Genomic DNA, 9492 nt, shown 5'->3' with positions numbered 1-9492 from the left:
ACATTGGGAACAAAGGGTGAGGAATAAAATCAACCTTCCCCAATGGCTGAAGTGGGAATCAAAGGACATTACAGGGGAGAAAGGGGCCTGTTCTGAATCATGCTAGGCAGCTGCAGAGCCCAGGAGAGCCCAAAGAGCAGCTCTAGCAGTGCCTCCTATTCCCTGAGAGGCTGCTGTGGAGGCAACTGCTGAGAGGCAGAAGACCCTCCCTCCAAGAAGCATGCAACAGCTGTTGCTGACACTGCGACGACAGCAGCAGCAGCAGCAGCAGCAGCAGCAGCAACAGCGGGATTCTGTGGATCCTGCTGCCCAAGGTGGTCATCTTGCCTTGCCTCATGAGTGGACAAGTCCCTTGAAGATCTTCCATTCCTTAAGGAAGGGGATGAGCCTAGGATGGGGTGTGACCTGAAAGCATAAAGCCAACTTGGATGGTTTAAATTGCTCTCTTGAAGCTTTCCTTGATATCATAACTACTACAAGACTACTTGCTCGAGTCTACAAGATCCTTATCAAGATCAGAAGAGTCTTGGACTAGGCATCCATCTTCCTATTTGGGGGAAGAGCACCCTGAATTTATCTCACCGCAACATTAGAGAATTCTACATTTGTTAAGTACAACTACAGGCCTGACTGTTGGGCTGAGGAAATGTCTGAAATCAATTGAAGGTCAAACTAAATGTGCTGCAGGAGGCCTCTGAGCAGGGTTACTTGCATTTGCAATGCTAATCAGCAGCCCCTCACAGGTGCTTTGAATACTGGGTCTTAACCCTGTTCTCCTCCACCACTTCACCAATCTACATTGTAGGGTTGCAGTTTGCTCTGCAAGGGTTAAAAAAGAAGAAGGCAGAAGTATGATGCATGTGCCTGTGCTTTCCTGTGGTGGAGCTAATAGCAGCACTGGTGGGTGAGTGGTTTTAGATCACAGAAAAGGGTTCCAACCTCCTTTCCCCTGCAGCCCTTCCCCACTTTCTCCACACAGTGATAGTTACAAGCAAATGGTGGTATTACATAGCTTCCATCATTCACACTGGAGTGCTACCCACAAATGTATCCATGACAACGCAAGTTTAACAGATGCTGCATTTACAAATACACTTAAGATTATGGACCGTATCTGAACTATCCTTTTTGTGAATGGAACGGGGCTCACATTCATGAAACGGGACTTTCCCACCCCCTTTCCTTTTGCGACTCTCCCTGCTTGAGAGTGGTTGGAATAGATTGTGTAGGAGCTGCTGATGGAGGAGGGAACTGGTGGTTGTTCCTTATGTGAATGGCATTGAAATGTAGGTTCCAAGCCTAAGACAACTCAGCATTTGGTTCCATATTCACTTTTCCAGTTGGAGCCTGAAGCACATATGGTCCTTCGTAACTTTTGGGGTTCTTTACCATTCCTTCTGGGAACTGGCAGTGGAGGGGGAATTGGTGAACCACAATAACCAATAGGGCTTTCATTGCCACTGGAGGTAGAGGCAGATTTAATTGTTTAGGTGTCAGTTGCCAGCTTTTCCAGCAGAAAGACATAATCACACATTGTGATCACCTGGAGAAAGAGATATGGAAATAACCAGTGGTGAGGTTGGTGGCCTTTGCATAAGAACAGTGGCAAAGGCAGGTTCAAAGACACTTTCTCCCAGCAAAAGAGAATCTGCCAGGCTAAGCTTGTCCACCTAGTCCTAGTGTCTCTTTCAGAGGGGTGAACCCCCAAAACCCATTTAGTTCAACTTCAATTTCATGACAGTGCTAATCACATTGCCAACAGTGCATTGAAGTTTAAAAGGTTTTATTGATTTCCAATATATAGCAGCAATTAAAATATAATAAAAAGAGAAAAAATGCCAAATCCCAATTTGCGCCCCCCCCCCAACGGATCAGTCTACTTAAGTTTGCCAAAGTTCAGTCTGTGATTTCGGTGGTTGCCATTCTTCAAAGGTTATCGGTAAAGTATTTCATAAAAGGATGTTATATTTCAACAAAATCATCTACATTGTTTGTATTATTGAAGATCTTGATGTGTGTGTGTATGTGTTGTCAAACATGCAGGCACTGAGGCATGTACAATGAGAGGTCATTCAGTGCAAAGGTCTTAGAAAGAAGCGAAGAGCTTGATGTCTTTTGGAAAGTGGCAAAACATCTTTATACTACCATTACAAAAAAAAAGGCCACAGGATTCTAGTGACTACCAGTTACGCAAGCTCTTCACTCACCTAACAAGTTCTCCCTCCGCGGCATCCACAAATGACAGGGAAGAAGACAAATCTCCTGTGAAGAGTACATGAAGAGTCAGCCTAGAGTCCCAGGGCCATGAAAAATGATGTAAGAGAAGATGAAACATTTGGAGGACTTGTGTTCCAAAGGCCTGTTTGGGGAGCAAAAAATGTAAACAAATCTACTTCAGGTTCTTCTTCCCTGACTACATAAAGATTGCACAGTCTGAGGGGGCCCTCTGCCTGCCACATCAATAACAGCTATGCAATAAATGCTTTGTTACCTCAGGCAGGAAGCCCTACAGTGTGTAAGGCACTAGTTGTGTCGGTTAGCACAAGTGGATATGACTACAAGCAAAACCCTGAAGGAGGTGGCAGACCTTAAAGTCAGGTCCCCAGACAAGTGGGAGTTGTTTGTTTGTTGGTTTTGTTTTGTTTTTTGTTCAGTGAGGGCAAAAACATTTCTACATGAATTGATTTTTATATATTTCCAGTTACAGGTAGGTAGCCGTGTTGGTCTGCCCTAGTCGAAAAAAAATTTTTTTAAAAAAAAAATCTGTTCCAGTAGCACCTTAGAGACCAACTAAGTTTGTTCTTGGTATGAGCTTTTGTGTGTGTGTGTGTGTGTGTGTGTGTGTGTATCTGAAGAAGTTGCATGCACACAAAAGCTCACTGTTGTTGTTGTTCAGTCGTTCAGTCGTGTCCGACTCTTTGTGACCCCATGGACCAGAGCACGCCAGGCACGCCTATCCTTCACTGCCTCCCGCAGTTTGGCCAAACTCATGTTAGTAGCTTCAAGAACACTGTCCAACCATCTCATCCTCTATCGCCCCCTTCTCCTTGTGCCCTCCATCTTTCCCAACATCAGGGTCTTTTCCAGGGAGTCTTCTCTTCTCATGAGGTGGCCAAAGTACTGGAGCCTCAACTTCAGGATCTGTCCTTCTAGTGAGCACTCAGGGCTGATTTCTTTGAGAATGGATAAGTTTGATCTTCTTGAAGTCCATGGGACTCTCAAGAGTCTCCTCCAGCACCATAATTCAAAATATATAATATATATATTACCTCAGGCACTAGAAATGGACAGCCTCGGCCGCAAGTGGCAAAGGTGCCATCACTCTTTTGGCTCGGAAGGCAACTGCCTGAATGCACAGGTATTCCGGAAATAGGATTATTTTTTTGCTTGTCCCTCCATGCCATCTTTTAATCCAAGAGTGGCTGTGGCTTTCAGAGTCCCTCACAGAGCAACCATGGGCAAAGTCACTTAAGAATGAATAGGCCAGGGTGGAGGAGATGAGGAATGGAGCTGGCACTGCCTAGGCCTAGCTCAGCAGTAAAGCAACCATAATTTACATGTCAAGGATCCTGGATTCCTCAGGATGGAAGAATCAGATAGCAGGTGATGAGGGTCTGTCTGAAACCCCAGGGACTCACTCCCAGGCAGGCAGCACTGGATTAGATGGGTCAACAGGGAGGTAGCTGCCTTATGCTAGGTCAGACTGTGTTCACTGATACTTGCTACAGGGGAGAGACTGCTGGAACATGAATGCATTTGGTTTTTAATACTTTTTGAAATAATAACATTTTATTGCCTTGGATTTTGATAAGCTGCACTGTTAATGTTTAAATTTTGTATTTGTATAACAAGAAGTAGTAGTAGTAGTAGTAGTAGTAGTAGTAGAAGAAGAAGAAGAAGAAGAAGAAGAAATCCATCTTCTAGGAGGGATGTATGGCATATCTTTGAAGGTAAGGTGGGGACCAAAAGCAGTTACGGTAGTTTCTGATGGTTTTTTAATGTGTCTTCTCAGGCAAAATGTATAGGAAGTTCTTCCAAAGCCATAATGGATAACAAAGCACTCACGCTGAAGATGGTTGAGCAAGGTGACATTTGGAAGATATCCCCCCAAACTTGTGAGTGCTTCAAATTTGGGAGTGCTGGGAAGGCATTATTGCAGACGATGTAACTGCTCAAATTTCCTGGTGCTGGCAGTGAAGACTCGGTGTTGCAAACATGCAGGGGCTGAGGCAACACTTGCAAAAGCAGGCAGGAGGTAGAGGAACTTAACTTCTCCTAGGTCTGCTGTTATGAAAATGCACTTCCCATGACTGTACGTACACACACACACACACACACACACACACACACGTCTTACATCATATTTTGAGTCAGGAGTGTGTGTGGCTAATGAGAAAGCCTGTGAGAATCTGCAGGGAAGAGCTGGCGCCTGGGAGAAGACTGTGTGATGAAAGCAATGGCGCCACCTTCCTATCACTTTAAGAAATGTCTTCTCATTTTAAGAAATTCCCTATCTATATACATACAGAGAGTGTGTAGCAAGAAAGGCAGGGAGAGACTGCCTTGGGTTTGCAGTTTCCTAAAGCTATTTCCCTGAGCTACCAAGGTGTTAAGTATTGTTATTCTGCTACATGCTGGAACTGGTGAACCCAAAGATCCTCTCTTACTGATTGCACCTTCTAGAAAGTGTTTGCAAAAGGAAGGCAGAATCTTGTACGACTTCTGTGCTGCATTGTATAATAAAAAACTTTCTGGCTGGACTGGTCATTCAGGTGTTATCCTTTGAAACAAAAGATGAATGGCTTGTCTTGCTAATCCTTAGCTATTGTTCTTTTTCAAGGAACCTGCAAAGGAAGTTTGTTTACAGCCCTGATCCTGCCCCACTTTCATTGTTGCTGTGTGTGTGTGTGTGTGTGTTTGTTGCTGGCATTAACATCATTATTCATGGATACACACATGGACACTCCACTCAAGTGCTCTGTAAGAAGGGGATGCAGAGGGTTTGTCTATTTTGTATGGATTGTTATGATCTCATACTTAGGACATATTAGAGTTACACAGTATTATTAAGAGCCTGCAGCCAGAAAGTAAATAAATGTGGAAATGTGAAATTTAGCCTGGCCAGTCCCACTGGTTCTTGACCTTTCCTCCTTCCTCTGGATTGACCATCAAGGTTTTGCAGTGACCACAGGAACCGTGACAGGCCAAATTCCCATCAGAATGTTCCATTTTGTGCCTCCTTCTATTGTTTTCTGAGTCATATGCTGTTATTTTCTGCACTGTTTCATGGTTTTTAAAGTTGCTTTTATTATATTTTGCACAGGACCTTGAAACACATATATGTGAATTAGGGATTAATAAAATAACCCCAAATTTAATAACATATTAACAACTAATAAACAACAACATAGTATGTAGTCCAACACAGAGCTATTTGCAAAATGGTCAAAGGCCTGGAAACGATGCCTTATGAGGAACGGCTTAGGGAGCTGGGTATGTTTAGCCTGGAGAAGAGAAGGTTAAGAGGTGATATGATAGCCATGTTCAAATATATAAAAGGATGTCATATAGAGGAGGGAGAAAGGTTGTTTTCTGCTGCTCCAGAGAAGCGGACACGGGGCAATGGATTCAAACTACAAGAAAGAAGATTCCACCTAAACATTAGGAAGAACTTCCTGACAGTAAGAGCTGTCCGACAGTGGAATTTGCTGCCAAGGAGTGTGGTGGAGTCTCCTTCTTTGGAGGTCTTTAAGCGGAGGCTTGACAGCCATCTGTCAGGAATGCTTTGATGGTGTTTCCTGCTTGGCAGGGGGTTGGACTGGATGGCCCTTGTGGTCTCTTCCAACTCTATGATTCTATGATTAATCCACCAGACTTAAATGTGCCTAACTCTGTGCTGGATTGTGAGTGCCTGCTGAGTATATATTATTCTAAACAATTATCTAGTGTTTATGCGGTAAGTGTACATGCCATATGTACAATCCCCTTTATTTAAAATAGGATGACTTTATTTGACCCATGCCATTATCATTGCTAACATCACTGTAGCTTTTGTGAGGTATAAAACAGAAGTATAAATGATCACAACAAATTCTGTTACGATGGCTTCATGTTTTGCAGTTTAGTCTTGAATTAATCCCTGAAAAGATGTTTGGGCAAGACCTCCTTCGAAGCCTTGAAAACCCTCTGCATTAAATCCAAAGGTGTGAAGGCAGGGTGCAATTTCTTTATGATCAAGGAAAGGCACTCTGCATATGCTTAGGGACTGTTTATTTCATTATGTCTTCACATATTCCTGAATTTACTGATGCTGAGCCCTGGCAATAACATAAACCATGGAAGAAGCAGCTGGGGAAAATATCATTCAGCACCAGAAAGTCCAAAACTTATGCAGGGGTTACATTTTAGGGATGGCACCTAAAGCCAAAATTGTGTATGATCAAAACACATTGGGGTCAATGGCAGGTGGGATTGCCAAAGTATTTTCCCCCCACACACACCCACTTCCTTTCTGCCTCTATCTATCTATCTATCTATCTATCTATCTATCTATCTATCTATCTATCTATCTATTTTACCAAGCACATAAAGCTGAATGCACACAAATTAAATGTGCGTAAGTTGCAGGCTTACTGTACTATAATATATAGTAGATAAACTGTTTCAAAGTCCTATATATAGGCTGTAAAATATATAGACTGTAATGAGAAAGGAAAGCAGTCTCTGCTGACCTTGGACTGGGATTTTCCTTCATTGTGCAAATATTTATTACATGCAAATTAAAAATGGACATTGGTTGTGCCCCTCTGCTTCCTGCTTCTAATATATTTCTGTGATTGCCTTTAATACTGGAAAAAGTGGCTTGTTCCCCTTCTGTTTACACAGGAGTGCCAACAGCAGCAACAGGAACAGAGGAGAGGTGTGGGCCCAATTTCCCCTGCTAATCAATAACCTGAAAGCAACAATCAGCTTCTGCTGCAAAGACACTCCTCACTGCAGAGCAAAAGGCAAGGACTAGAGAGGGAATATTCCAACAAAATCACAAATCAAAGCCAGCACCTTGCTGCTTCTCGCATTCCGAAATGCTAACCTTCTGACAAATGGAGCAAGCAATCAGACACGAAAGATTCTCAGATCACTGGAGCAATAAGTAAAACAAAAATATGCACGTCAATGGGGTGAGAAAAATGCAACAGCAACAGCAACAGCAACTGCAGCAGCTACAGTACATCTCTTCTCAGACCTATCAGGCTAGAACATTTCTCCCTGGAGAAAGTCTGCAACCCGTCAGGGGGAGACCAGTTTTTATAACTGTTTAGCCTATTTGTCTCATGTAGCACACCTTAATACAAAAGGTGTTAGATCTTATGAGCTGGTTCTGTCTGGTTCAGAAACCTGTGAGGTGGATTCTGTATGCTCCAGCAGCACAGGAAGCTCTCTGTGTGGAAAGAAATGTGCAGACCCACCCCTTCCATTGCAATGAATGGGGAAGTTGTTATACTGTATCGAAAAGCATGTGTGTTATTAAGATCTTACAATTGCTATTGACTATACAGTACAGTACTGGATAGTAGGCATTGCTGTTTTGGTGCAAACCAATCTGTATTCTGTTCCAGCTATTCATATTTTAGTATCAGCTAACTAGGGTCTTTGTGAATATGCCACATTTGCCTAATGAGATTGGAATATACTCTCTCTTGCTCTGCTCTCCAGCTCCCTGAATATGAATGTGTACGTGACTATGACTAGTTGCATGCAGACACGCACAGCCTCTCACGCTGTCCTTGCATTTTGCCAACACAGAATTTGGACATCCTTGACTTCGCAGAGCTATTATCTGTAACCTGTCCTTCCCCTCTCATCATGCAACTGTGTATGCTGGTCGCGTATCCATTTCTTCATTCTGCTGACTCGCCTGTGCCTGCGGCGCTGCTGCCTGTCTGTTATATATTTGATTTCCTTCCATTTGTACAAGCACAGCTGTCTCTTACTTAAGGTGCGTAAAAGGGGGAGAAGGTATGTTAAAAATACAAAGGGATAACACCAGCATGAATAATACCTTCTGCTACCCATTTTATATAAAGTCGTGGTAAATGGTGAAATTTCACTATAGGGACAGATTGTGCAAGAGGGATTCACACCAGGTTGAATGGTCCTCAGTGGCTTCTGGTGCTGCTTATGTGGCACCTGGCCTCACTTCTACCACCACTAATTTTATTATTTATACCCTGCCCATCTGGCTGCATTTCCCCAGCCACTCTGGGCAGCTTTGTTGTTGTTGTTCAGTCATTCAGTCGTGTCCGACTCTTCGTGACCCCATGGACCAGAGCACGCCAGGCATGCCTATCTTTCACTGTCTCCCACAGTTTGGCCAAACTCATGCTAGTTGCTTCGAGAACACTGTCCAACCATCTCATCCTCTGTCGTTCCCTTCTCCTTGTGCCCTCCATCTTTCCCAACATCAGGGTTTTTTCTAGGGAGTCTTCTCTTCTCATGAGGTGGCCAAAGTACTGGAGCCTCTACTTCAGGATCTGTCCTTCCAGTGAGCACTCGGGGCTGCTTTCTTTAAGGATGGATAAGTTTGATCTTTTTGCAGTCCATGGGACTCTCAAGAGTCCCCTCCAGCACCATAATTCAAAAGCATCAATTCTTCGGCGATCAGTCTTCTTTATGGTCCAGCTCTCATTTCCATACATTACTACTGGGAAAACCATAGTTTTAACTATACGGACCTTTTGTCGGCAAGGTGACGTCTCTGCTTTTTAAGATGCTGTCTAGGTTTGTCATTGCAGCACATGAATTAGACACTGAAAATTTCCCAATACAGGGTTGCCTTCAGATGTCTTCTAGAAGTCAGATAGTTGTTTATTTCCTTGACATCTGATGGGAGGGCGTTCCACAGGGAGGGAGCCACTACCGAGAAGGCTCTCTGCCTGCTTCCCTGTAACCTCACTTCTCGCAGTGAGGGAACCACCAGAGGGTCCTCAGAGCTGGACCTATGTGTTCATTATTTAAGCCCCATACTTGTCAATAGCTGTGTTCTGACCTATAGCTGCTGGCTGTTGCCTAGGCTTGAATTATACATTGCATATACATTGGGAAAGGGATGGAGCTCACTGGTAGTTTCCATGCAAATGATCCTAAGTCCTAATGGGAAAGTTCTGCACAAGTCAGTGTGCAGACAACACTAAGGCAGATAGATCAATGCTCAGATCAATGGTAAGGCAGATGGCTATGTTCTTTCTCCAACGCTGCCTGCCATGCTGCTCCATGAAATGGTGAAAGCAAACAGAAGGGGAGGAGCCAAGAATTGGCTATGCATATGTCTGCAGAGCATGACCCTGACTAATTCCAGACCCTTGGAAAATAGACAGTAGCAGCTGGTTGTATAGGGAGGTCTGTGTTGCCAAGCTGGCTTTCTAACATCAGGCATTGCTGCTGGTTACTGGAACAGGAAGGGGGCAATGCAGCAGGAAGCTTAGCATGGTGTGT

Source organism: Lacerta agilis, chromosome 1 (genome assembly GCF_009819535.1).
Source record: "Lacerta agilis isolate rLacAgi1 chromosome 1, rLacAgi1.pri, whole genome shotgun sequence".
Taxonomy (NCBI): domain Eukaryota; kingdom Metazoa; phylum Chordata; class Lepidosauria; order Squamata; family Lacertidae; genus Lacerta; species Lacerta agilis.
This window is presented reverse-complemented; position numbering follows the sequence as displayed.